The 13,549-nt window shown below is 41.9% G+C and overlaps 1 protein-coding gene across 1 annotated transcript in view; it reads left to right on the top strand.

Moving 5' to 3' along the window:
• Positions 1-5,239: 5,239 nt before the first annotated feature.
• TMEM63A (transmembrane protein 63A) overlaps positions 5,240-13,549 on the top strand; it is a 67,343-nt gene continuing 59,033 nt past the window's right edge. Inside the window, exon 1 of the mRNA XM_089685085.1 lies at positions 5,240-5,287. The gene's annotated coding sequence lies outside the window, so the exon portion shown is untranslated. The remainder of the gene's footprint in view (positions 5,288-13,549) is intronic.

Here is a 13,549-nt window from a genome sequence, read left to right as displayed (position 1 = left end):
GGAACAATCACAACCTGGCAGAATCCAGTGCAGCCTACCAATGTTCCTCCATAGATTAATCAGCCATTGGGTTTCTGCAGAGTCCACATATATATACAAACAGACCCAATCAGCCAGAATGCCACAACAGTCATCTCATATTTATGGGCTTAATCTCACAATGGTCAGAAGGTCCACTGGGTTTCATTGCTCATCGCAGGCACAATAAAATTAAAAACAAAAATCCTTTGTTTCTGGTAGGTTCACATCAGTGGGGAAGGGGATGTAACATGCTGCATTTAAATGCAGTGGGCTGCAATGCGCTACAACTAGGGATGAGCTTTGATTTGGTCCAAACCCAAAAGTCAGGTGTGGCTTGGGAATTCCCTGTTCTGCAGCTGCTCATATAGAAAGGGGTCGGGACTCTCATGACATCATTGACCTAATATGGCCATCAGGGATGAGCTGAGGCACGTTTGCACACGGGTTTGAATTCATCTGAGCTATCCCTCTGGGAAGTTGTCAAAGCTGACAGCCAGTTACGGGCAGAGGATGCAAGGGGTGCGTTTACATATGGCTGCAGGGCAAAAAAATGCCTCCACCACCTACAGCCATGGCCTACAGTTTTGAGAATGACACAAATATTAATTTTCACAAAGTCTGCTGCTTCAGTGTTTTTAGATCTTTTTGTCAGATGTTACTATGGTATACTGAAGTATAAGTATTTCCTAAGTGTCAAAGGATGTTAATGACAATTACATTAAGTTTATGCAAAGAGTCAATACAGGTGTACCTTGGTTTATGAATTTAATGCTTTCTCCGGGAAGTTTCGCATTGCGAAAAATTCGTAAACTGAAACGCGGTTTCCCATAGGAATGCATTGAAAACCAATTATTCCGTTTCGGAGGTCAGAAAAAAGTAAAAAAAAAGTCGCTGTCACTATAGGTCAGTGTTTCTCAACCTTTTTTTCAATCAAGGCACCCTTTAAGATTATGGACAGTCCTAAGGCACCCTTTAAAATTATAGACAGTCTTGAGGCACCCCATTTTAGAATGGGGTGCCTCAAGACTGTCCATAATTTTAAAGAGTGCCTCGGGACTATCCATAATTTTAAAAGGGCACCCCATTCTAAAATGTGACACCCAACGTTAGGCGATTTATTCTTCCAGAGCAAACACACTTTTGCACACTGGTACAGACTAGTATTCCAATGTTTCTCTTCCCCCTCTGTTTTTCACCATCACTGAGCTAATGTGACCCCAGCACTGATGGAGATGGGCAGGGGAGGGTCAAACTAGGATGCTGTGCAGGCAGCTGACATCCTCCTTATCAAATGATGATGTCATTGGTCGTCAGGACACCGGTGGCTAGAAGGTCGTAAATGGTGAGCAATGAAAACTTGCGACATTGTGTAACTAAAGAAGGAGCCTATTGAGCATGCTCCGAAATACATTACCGCCCCCTTCACCTGCTACATCTGACTCTGCTCTCAACGCTTCATTTTTGATGCACAGGCACATCCTGGTCTCTACTTCCTGATCCTATAGGCATAGTTTGCTGCTGGACGGCTGGATGTCCCACCTGGATCCAATTACTACACAATGAGCCTTTTTAACCGTTTATCTTGTAAGTGCAAATTTTCCATTGTTTACTGAATAAATTGTCAATACTGCACTTAGAGGCACCTTCCTCTCTTTTACTATCAGTGTCCAGCAGAGCACATGTTAAGGCTTGTAGGAGGAGATTCCATTCTCCCCTGATTGTCCTATGAGGCTACATGACCCCTGATCCTCTCTCTGGACAGCGCTGATTGGCCCTGTGCTGATCACATGCACTCTCCCACAGAAAAAAAAACCTCTAGCAATACACACCAAACTGAGCATGTACAGCTTGCCCCCAAGGCTCTGTTCTATCAGCAGATGGATTGGGGACAGTAGAAGGAGAGAATCAGAGAAGACAGGATCAAACATCCTTTTTACACAATGCAGAGGATTAACCCCTTAGGTTCCACAGTGAGTATAACAAGCATGCTTTACTGCATATACAGACTGATTTTCCTGTTGTCAGTTTAGTAACACTTTAAGGAAAAAAATACATTTGGCTCCTGCTGTGAACCAAAAAAAAGCCTACACATCAATGCAACATTAAAAAATTGCACAACAATGGAACGTGATGTTTAAAAAAAAAGCCTGCTTTGCTCTTTAGCAGACATGCGGGGATGCCTGTCACACTGATCTATTTTTCTTCCTCTTATGCGTTAAAACAAGGAGGAAGAAAAATGTGTGACCATGTAATCCCATGGAACTCTTCACACTGATCAGTTGCGGGTCTGCTGCATTTAGTAAAATCCTGCTTGCTGCATTTTGCTGCAGGTTTAGTGTGGTAAAAGAGAAAAGAAAAACGCACCAAAAATGCAATGAAAACACGGCAAAAAACGCATCAAGTCACAGGTCCTGTGAAAAATGCACCACAAATGTGGTAAAAAGTGGCAAAGCCGCATATGTGTTTTTAAGTTTTTGCTACGGATCAATGTGAAAGTAGTCTACTTCTTAATGGCTCCCACATGCATTGGAAAACTCAGCATGCTTTCGCGTGTGTGAAACCGTATGGTGTTGTAGCACCAGGCAGTTCCATGTGGCTGTGTTTTAAAAAAAATGGTTGGGAACATCTGTCCCCAAGTTTCTCGCAGGTACAGCAGCCCGTTCAAATGAATGGGCTGCTGTGCCCATGCAAATGCCCATGCACGACCTGCGCAAGTGTGAACCTAGACCAGTGATGGCGAACGTTTTAGAGACCGAGTGCCCAAACTGCAATCCAAAACCCACTTATTTATCGCAAAGTGCCAACACTGCAATTAAACCTGAATACTGAGGTATTAGTTTAGAAAAAACAACCCATACAATAACATCTTTTGTCTTAAAAGAAAAACACAATAACAGAGCTTCCACTGACCACCAGCACAAGGCGGCAAAGTTCCACTGACCACCAGCACAAGGCGGCAAAGTTCCACTGACCACCAGAACAAGGCGGCAAAGTTCCACTGACCACCAGCACAAGGCGGCAAAGTTCCACTGACCACCAGCACAAGGCGGCAAAGTTCCACTGACCACCAGCACAAGGGGGCAAAGTTCCACTGACCACCAGCACAAGGGGGCAAAGTTCCACTGACCACCAGAACAAGGAGGCAAAGTTCCACTGACCACCAGAACAAGGCGGCAAAGTTCCACTGACCACCAGAACAAGGCGCCAAAGTTCCACTGACCACCAGAATAAGGCGGAAAAGTTCCACTGACCACCAGCACAAGGGGGCAAAGTTCCACTGACCACCAGCACAAGGGGGCAAAGTTCCACTGACCACCAGAACAAGGCGGCAAAGTTCCACTGACCACCAGCACAAGGGGGCAAAGTTCCACTGACCACCAGCACAAGGGGGCAAAGTTTCACTGATCACCAGCACAAGGGGGCAAAGTTACACTGACCACCACCACAAGGGGGTAAAGTTCCACTGACCACCAGCACAAGTTAATATAAAAACGAATGTGTTAAAACTCACAGCCAATCCAATATATATATTCTTAGCAGCGCACTGACAGCCCATGCGAAAGCATGAAGGAGTCATGGCTCGTGATGTCAACGCCTGGCACTGGTATTCCTTTCTGAGCATAGCCCCTATGTGCGCTGATATCTGCTGCTCGGCTGCTGGGCAATGCTGCAGCGTCTTAGCTCACGTGCTGACAGAGAAGGCTCGGCGTGCCATAGATTTGCCACCACTGACCTAGACTAAGGGCCAGTTCAAACCAGTCAGCTGTCTGCAGAATAATTGTTAATGAAACCCCAAACACATCTAGCAAATGTGCAGCCATCAAATGTAAAAAGTCACACCTGCCATGCTATTTGCTTGTTCTTGTGCCTTTGGCAGCCCATTGAAATGAAAGGTCCATTATGCTGCGCATATTCTGATGTGAATTCCCACATGGAAGAAAAATATATTTGAAATATTTTTAAAAAATATTCTTCCCAAATATATTGACATATATTTGAAATACTACAATTTTGGCCATATTCAATATATTTCAATAAATATATATATATATATATTGCATGCTGAAATGCGTTTTTATTACAAACTATATGAAAAATATTTTTAAAGATACATTTCAAATATACTGTATGTCTTTAAAAATACAAATCTACATTTTTGGAATGCATTTACAAATATATGTAAAAATATATGTTAAAATTACTTTTTTATATGTTAAAAAAAAATCTGAAGAATATATTTAAAAAATATATATTTTTAAAAATATTTTCCATATATTTTGTAATATACAAAAAACATATTTCATCATGTAGTATATATATATATATATATATATTGAAATATATTGAATATGGCCAAAATTGTAGTATTTCAAATATATGTCAATATATTTGGGAAGAATATTTTTAAAATATATTTCAAATATATTTTTCTTCCATATGGGTTGCCCCTTAAAGCGGAGTTCCACCCAAAAGGAGAAGTTTTGCTTTAAAGATTGGTCCCCCGCTCCCTATTAAGGATTGGCACCTTTGAGGAGGGGGGGAAATGGGTACCGGAATTTGACAGGCACCCGCTCCCACTTCCGCTGCCATCGCCCAGGCGATCAGAAACGAAAGTTGTCCTCCTACCTTCCTCCCCGAAGTCTTGTGGGACATGAGACAGGTCCCAGAACATGACGGAGCCATTCAGGAAGCGCAGCACTTCTCGCGCATGCGCAGTGGGCACCCGGCTATGAAGCCACAAGCTGTCACAGCCGGGTGCCCACACTGAGGATGCTGGTGCCTGGAATACAGGATGGCCGGTGAAACGGGCTGCGGCATGGGCAACACGGGATCTGGCTGTTTTTTAAAAGTCAGCAGCTACAGTTTGTAGCTGCTTTTATATTTTTACTTTTATTTTATATTTTTTATTTTATTTTAGAGTGAGAGGAACTCCACTTTAAGGTTCAGGGTGACGTCAGAGGTCCAGGTCTGTACACCTGTCCCAGATCAGAGCCACAGAAGGCAATGAAGCCATTGGAGCAGCATGACAGCCAGGCAACTGGCACTTTCAGAGAGACAGGTGAGCACTGGCAGCCTTCCTGCTCTCCTGTCTTTATGAAGTGTGTACAATGGGGTCACCCGGGGTGGAGCAATGTCTTGCACTAACCAGGCTGCCGGACAGTACTGGCCATAGGGAATGGACAGCGCGCATGCGCAGCACACCCAGCCGGAGGAGTTTGTGGCCCCGCCCCCAGCCCAGGACTCCGGGAGAAGCAGCTGGCTGCAGGCAAGTTACTTTCTTTTCTACTAATAATAAATGGGGGGAAATATATGTACAGATCTCGGCATGGGCCCCCCGACACCCCATCACAGGGGCCCCGACACCCCGGAGTCTGCTGTGGTGCTCAGCATGTGATCTGCCAAGTTTTGTAACTGTGTGATGTGTTCCCCGATCTGTTTCCTGCATTGCACAGCGTACTGCTCAGTGTCATCATAACTGTGCATCGGTGCTGGGCAATGACAGGGGGGCATACAGGGAGCCTCTGCTCTGCCGTGGGGGGCCATTTATAATGGGGTACAGAGCTGCATATGGCAGCCAGATCTGGTGTGATGGGGGTTCACCTGTAACCCCCCCCGGGATGAATTCTCCCCTCCCCCACCCCTTACAGATATATTCATTATTCCTCATATGGTGGAGGTCAGCCTGTCTCTGCGGTTTTACCCCGGAGGAACCCTTGAAATATTTTGACTGGTCATCATTATTACTGGTCTTGGTGAACTCTACTAGCAAGGATTTCATTTTCCCTACAGTATACAGTAGATTAGTGTGATCCCCGACTTGTAGAATGTTTTATATATAGGAACAATATGGCACACCCAGGGCAGATCATTATTTACACCCTTCTGCTCTGTATGACCATATATTTAGTGAGAATCTTAAAATTCAAACCAGGACTCTTGTATGTCGGGTGTATATTACAGCTTATGGCTGAACATGCCTATATTTGTGGCACCCACAAGCCACGGCGGCTTTGTAAATTTGCCCGTGGACATTATTATTATTATACAGGATTTATATAGTGCCAACAGTTTGCTCAGCACTTTACAATATAACTAGAGACAATACAGCAACAATACAGTTCAATACAAGAGGGACAGGAGGGCCCTGCTCCTTGGAGCTTACAATCTAGAACATATATTACAGAATACACTGTATATGGATATACTAGCACAGCAACACCAGTACTTGCATTCACATGTGTATGGTTGTGAACGCACATTTTTGAGTTTGGAAAAATACATCCATACACATGCAAAAGTACAGCATAGTTATTTGTAGTACATGTCTATCGACAACATTATGCAGCAGCTGTAGGTTCCTGGGTGCCACAAATGCAGGCACATTTTATTCTGGGTGGCCTCTGTGCCCTAACCTTGGTGGTCACTGTAGAAGGGCCCCCTATAATTGGTGATCAGTGTAGAAGTGTCCCCTAACGTTAGTGTAGAAGTGTCCTCTAGGATTGGCAGTCAATGTAGAAGGGCTTCCTAGGATTGGTGGTCAGTGTAGAAGTGTCCTCTAGGATTGGCAGTCAATGTAGGAGGGCCTCCTAGGACTGGTGGTCAGTGTAGAAGTGTCCCCTAACGTTAGTGGTTAGTGTAGAAGTGTCCTCTAGGATTGGCAGTCAATGTAGAAGGGCTTCCTAGGATTGGTGGTCAGTGTAGAAGTGTACCCTAATGTTAGTGTAGAAGTGTCTTCTAGGATTTCATCCGTCCAAAGAATGCTTTTCCAGAACTGATCTGGCTTTTTTAGATGTTTTTTTGCAAAGTCTAATCTGGCTTTTATTCTTCAGGCTTATGAATGGTTTGCACCAGGGTGGATAAAAATCAATGATTTTTTTTTAAAAATCAAAAAAATTGGATTTTTTTTTATTTAAATCGGATTTGTTTAAATAAAATGCTTTTTGAGGAAAATATATTACCATCCAAAGGTTATTCCATCATGAAATAAAGATTAGTTTAATTATGTAGAATAAGGCTGTATATGTTTAATTTTTTTGGTAAATAAATTCCATGAATCCATTCACAATGTCATGCTCTTCCAGAGGTTTTTGTAAGATTATTGGGCAGTTTCTCTGCCTACAAGATATTATCACAGATGCTTGGTTTACTTTGCAGTTATAAAAACTGAATTTGACTCAGCGGAGATCACATGCCTCTTCTTCACAGCAAAAATGTTATAACATGAACAGAGTTAAGAAAAAGACCTTAATCCTAACTTCTACAAACCTATGAATACAGAATCAACCCCTTCAGTGCTAAGTTTCAAGAAGTTCAGTGAATAGAATAGAAACAATATTTTTCTGATTGTTTGGAGTGGAATAGATCTGCACAAGAAGAAAGTGAAACTAAGTGTGAGGAGGAAGGGGCTGACAGTCTAAGTTTCTTAAAATATATATATTTTGTTTAGCCAAACTAGTTAACAAACATGGATGTTTGTTTAAGCAAATAACATATGCTGGAATGTTATTGTTTCAGTTGAATAAATCTATTTAAATTGTTATTAAGGTAATGATTATTTTTCTCCTTCCTAAGTACAACAGAAAAGTTGTCCAAATATGAATGATTAACCTATTAAACTGGGGATAAAAAAACTAATATGAAAAGTTGTTATTCTAAAAATCTTTATCTACTTGCATATTAAAGTTATACCAGCAAGAATTAGTCTATGTAGAAAACTATGATTTAAATCAAGCCTTACTGACTAGTGATTTAAATCGTGATTTAAATCATGATTTAATTCAGTTTGATTTAAATCTAATCCACCCTGTGCAGCAGCTGTGGTTCCTGGGTGCCACAAATACAGGCACATTTTATTCTGTGTGGCCTCTGTGCCCTAACATTGGTGGTCACTATAGAAGGGCCCCCTATAATTGGTGATCAGTGTAGAAGGGCCTCCTAGGACTGGTGGTCAGTGTAGAAGTGTCCCCTAACGTTAGTGGTTAGTGTAGAAGTGTCCTCTAGGATTGGCAGTCAATGTAGAAGAGCCTCCTAGGATTGGTGGTCAGTGTAGAAGTGTACCCTAATGTTAGTGTAGAACTGTCTTCTAGGATTTCATCCGTCCAAAGAATGCTTTTCCAGAACTGATCTGGCTTTTTTAGATGTTTTTTGGCAAAGTCTAATCTGGCTTTTATTCTTTAGGCTTATGAATGGTTTGCACCATGTGGTGAACCCTCTTTATTTGCTCTCATGAAGTCTTCTCATGATTGTAGACTTTAACAATGATACGACCACCTCCTGGAGAGTGTCCTTCACTGGATGTTGTGAATGGGTTTTTCTTTACCATAGAGAGGATCCTGCGATCATCCATCACTATTGTCTTCTATGGACGTCCGTGCCTTTTTATGTTGCTGAGCTCACCAGTGCGTTCTTTCTTCAGGATGTACCAAACTATTGATTTGGCCACTCCTAATGTTGCTGCGATCACTCTGATGGATTTGTTTAGTTTTTGAAGCCTTACAATGGCCTGTTTCACTTTCATGGACAGCTCCTTTGAACGCGTGATGTAGGTTCACAGCAATAGATTCCAAATACCACACTTAGAATCAACTCCATACCTTTTACCTGCTTAATTGATGAAGAAATAACTAAGGAGTAGCCCACACCTGGCCATGAAACAGCTTTTGGTTCAATTGTCCAATTGAAAAAGGGGGGATGGCTACTCCTTAAGAGCTGTAATTCTTAAACCCTTCCTCCACTTTGGATGTACATACCCTCAAAGTAAACCTGAGTGTGCACTTTCAGCCCATATCCATTATATAACTATAGCTTGTATATATTTTGGTAAATACCTGGAAAAAAAAACAAATTGTGCCTGAGTCCAAATATATATGGACCTAACTGTATATATAATTTGGGTGCAGTTTGGAGAGACCCAGGGTGGTGGAGGAGCCAATCACATTTAGTAAAAAAAAATTAAATTGTCTTTGAAGTCTGTAAACAAGTAAACTGTGTTCCTAGGGCCCATTTGCACCACTCAAGTGCATTGCTGTACATTAAACGCATGTATTAATGTGCTTTGAAGTAAGGCAGCCCATTCAATTGAAAGGGCTGCCTAATGCACCACAACTGACCAAAAGTAGTGCATGGACCATTTTCACCAGCTCAGAACACTGCAGTGCTCAGTAGTGACCTCGTCCTCAAGTGCGTTAGGATACCATTTAGAATGCAGGGCACTGCGTCATGCATAACTTTCATTACCACAGCACTTGATGTGAATGGACCTTCAGTTACACTTTTTTCAACAAACAATGTGTAGTCATTGTACAGGGAAAATAAAGATTGCTAAATTGTTGTAGTATGACTTGTGGACACGACTGAGACAAGAATAGAATGTGATCTGTATTTTTGTCCAGATATCAAATAAAAGAGCGAGGGCGCCACCACCTAAGTGCCATTTATTATTACAATAAAGGGTTAAAAATCATGAATGCGTTTAATCAGCAGTAGGCATATGAGCACTGTCATGCATGCAGACTTTTGCAGGCCATAGACGGGTCTAAAATCTGACGATTTTCGCACCGTTAATGGGTTAATTGGTCGACCGTTTTTCGGGGTTTTGGCACTTTTTTTTATCGGTGAAGTTGGAAAAAAATTGGCCGATTTTCCCGGCAATGATGGGCAAATTGGCTGATCTTTTTACTGATAAAATATCTGCGCATGAGCCGTGGCCTGCAAGAAGAAGAAAAAGAAGAAAAATTCCAGTCTGCTATTATTATTATTCAGTATTTAGCGCTAAAAGGTTTGCTCAGTGCTGTACAATATAGTGGGGGACAGTACATGAGACAAGACAGTAACAAAACACGAGGGGTTCGGGGGCCCTGCTCTTTCGAGCTTACAATCCAGGAGGGAGGGGATAGTGGTACAGGAGGAGATAGCTGTGGGGGATGGAGTGGTAGGAGGAGTGGTGCTATTATATTTGACATGAAAAGTATTGCGGTTGCAACAATTTATCTATTTGTATCCCAATAAAAACATCTGTATCTGAAATGGATACATTGTTGCAACCGCAATACTTTTTCATGTCAAATATAACAGCGGAGCTCTCTGCAGGGACAGAAGTAATTAAATGCTGGCTGTATAGACGGGACGAAAAGCGGCCGTGTGTATTTGTTTTTTTTGTTTTGTTTTACTGTTGGTGGTAACGTCGGCCTATTGAACGACCGATTTTTTTTTTTGGTTTTTTTATTTTAAAAAAAGATCTCAGAAAGGGAGGGGGAGAATGAGGGGGAAATATGTTTGTCAGGATGGTTAACCCCTTTGCCAAGATGGAGGTTGAAGCCAAAATGGTTGAACCGCATCCATCTCTGTGTGAACGCGATTACATGGTAATCTCACCACATACTGCTCTCTCTGCTTCTGCACTCTATTTCGCTCAAAATGTCTGAAATAGTTACTTTTTTACTGTTTTTCAGTGCATTCTGGGCATTTTGGAAGGTCTACTGAGGTTATCTTTAAAAAACGCTTCTAAACTCAAACACGCATAAACGCTCATAAACACGGTATGCAAACGCATTTAAACAGATGTTTTTTAACCTACGTTTTCCAGTAGTCAGTTTCCTTCGTTCAGAAGTGTCCTGTGTACATGGAGCCTAAAAATCACATTTATACGAGTTGTTGAACTTGTTAGAAGTGCAGAACATTTTTTTCCTTCTGAGGTCTGTTGGAAATGGATTCAATCAAAAATAATTACAACGTAGTCATCTTGCATTTCAGGTTTTTCAGAATTTTATTTGCAGCAGGCTTTGCAAAGGGAAAAAATGTGTGAAGATTTACCTAAAGTCAAATTTTTGTTTTTTTGAGAGGGGGTTGGTAAAACCTGTCCTTTTTTGTCTCTTTGGGGAGATTTTCATTTTCTTTTCATATCTCATGGACACTACAGGCAGGGAATGGTGATCTCTTCAAAGGAAGAGAAATCCTCTCTAAAGCTCTGTGCCTACAGATGAAAACAAAAGTTGCACTACATGTTCTATATTGTCATGTACATTGGACTGAGCGCAATCATTCCCATTCATCACTCATCGATAACTCTAAACTGATGACCTGTAAAGGCTTTTAAAGAATACCTTAAGGTACCAAAGCTTGCCACCTTTTCATGGGCTTGTGCAAGCCTTGACATGTTGACACAACCTCATCTTTTATATATATAAAATGGATTGGGATTGATTTACTAAACCTGGAGAGTGCAAAATCTGGTACAGCTGTACATGGTAGCCAATCAGCTTCTAACTTCAGCTTGTTCAGTTAAGTTTTAACAATAAAGCCTAGAATCTGATTGGTTTCTGTACAAAGCTGCACCAGATTTTGCACTCTCCAGTTCTAGTAAATCATCCCCATTGTGTTTGTGTGCACTAAAATTAACTTTAGTGCATTTTTTTACAAAAAAAAATTGCGTTGGATAAACATTTGTGCTAAATATCGTGTGACCTAAAAAAAACAAACAACCACCATTTTATTCTCCACGGTCTTTCAGAAAATAAATACTGTTGAGGGATTTAACTAATCTTCAGGCATAATTGTGTGTTTTTACCTGTGCAAAAACTGAAAAAAAAGTGGCCCTGGAAGACAAGGGGTTACAGGATAAGTTCACCTTTTGACCAAAAATAATAAAAGCACATTTTTTGCAGCTTAAAAAATGTGCATTTATTATTTTTGGTTGCTGGAGCATGTAAAGCATTGCACCAGCGATTAGCAGATCACTAGTGCCATGCAGGTCTCCTGCAGACCTGTCAGTATATCTGCTTGTCTGTTTGGGATGTATACAGCCAAGCAGATATTCTCCTAGATTGTAAGCTCTGAGGAACAGGGCCCTCCTATCCCTCTTGTATTGAACTGTATTGTTGCTGTATTGTCTCCCGTTATATTGTAAAGCGCTGAGCAAACTGTTGGTGCTATATAAATCCTGTATAATAATAATAATAATCTGACAAGAAGAGTCAATGAACTACCATGGCTCTCCACAGCGCTGTGATAGTTTATTGATTGTTGCTGTATTGTCTCCCGTTATATTGTAAAGCACTGAGCAAACTGTTGGCGCTATAAAAATCCTGAATAATATTAATAATAATTGAGATCTACAAGCTGATAGCCGTTAAAGTTGTTGGGACTCGTAGTGCATTCATTCACAGAAAACTGTGAATGAATGACGTGCCCGTGGTTTTTAAAAAGTGACAGTTAGTACGGGGAGCTTCTCCTCGTACTCCTGTCATGGGGAAGGGGGGAGGGGGTGCGGTAGTGGCTGCAGCATTGGGAGCATGTTACATGTTCCCAAAGGTGGACTTCTGCTTTAAGCCGCTGCCTTGTGATTAGCAGCAGCATTGTCAGCCTGCCATGCAAGCTCTTTCTGTTGGGCATTGGTCTTCTTGTCTAATAAGAACTAATAGGCAGCCAGACAGCCAACTGAAGGAGCGCACGTGGTAAGCTAACTATGCTGCTACTAAAGTTTTAGGTTGCAGGGAGTAGGAGAGGGTCAAGACCCCTTTTTAAAAAAAAAAAAAAAACAAGATAAACTTTATGCTCCCTCTTGTGCCCCAATACCAGGGTAGCTAAGATGACATGGCTAGGCTATCAGGTGTTTCACATGATTAGAGATTGCTCATTTTTTCACATGCATAGTTAAACACAGAAACAGGCTGCAGTTTCCTGAATTGACCAGATTAAAATCAGCCTTTTCTATTAGACCTGAGCCCTCTCTATAAGGGCTCGTTCACACTTGACTGTTTTACCAACTCTTGCCAAACGCCCCTATAGCGTTTGCCAAGCGTTGGTCTGGTGTTTGCGGAGTGTTTTTTAACGCTCGGCAAACGCTGGATGCGCGGTTCAGCGGCGGTTGCTAGGCATTTGCTGAGCGGTAAAAATGCCCCACAAACGCCTATAATGAAGTTTGAATGGTGTTACCACTCCGCAACCACACCACGAATGCCGGCCGGGCGTTTGTGGAGCAGCACCATAGACTAGAATAGGAGGCTTCAACGCCTCCTGACTCGACCAGAGGCATCCGTTTTGCCGCGACGCTAACGCTCCCATTAGAACAGCACTATGTGCTGCAATGTGCAGAATTGTCCGAGGCATTTGGGAAGCGGTAAAAACGCTTCCCAAATGCCTTTCTGCTGCCTGCACACAACGCTAGTGTGAATGTAGCCTTATGCAGGCCATAGATGGGGAGAAAAAACGGCAGATTTTTCTTTTAAAAAACGAAAATTCGGTCGATCAAGCGGCCGACGTTACCATCAATGGTAAAAAAAATCGGCCGATTTTCATCCCTTCTACAGCTGGCAAAAAGTGTCCCTGCAGAGAGCTCCGCTATTTCTGACAGTTCTCTGACAGTTCCTTCACATTTACAGCGGTTGAAACATTGTATCTATTTGTTTCCATTTAGGATACAGATGTTTTTATTCGGAAACAAATAGATACAATGTTTCAACCGCTGTAAATGTCAAAGAACTGTCAGAGAACTGTCAGAAATAGCGGAGCTCTCTGCAGAGATACTTTT

The sequence above is a fragment of the Staurois parvus genome, unplaced genomic scaffold (assembly GCF_062004578.1).
Source record: "Staurois parvus isolate SC_StPar_1 unplaced genomic scaffold, SC_StPar_1.0 ptg000362l, whole genome shotgun sequence".
Classification (NCBI taxonomy): Eukaryota; Metazoa; Chordata; class Amphibia; order Anura; family Ranidae; genus Staurois; species Staurois parvus.
This window is presented reverse-complemented; position numbering and strand designations above follow the sequence as displayed.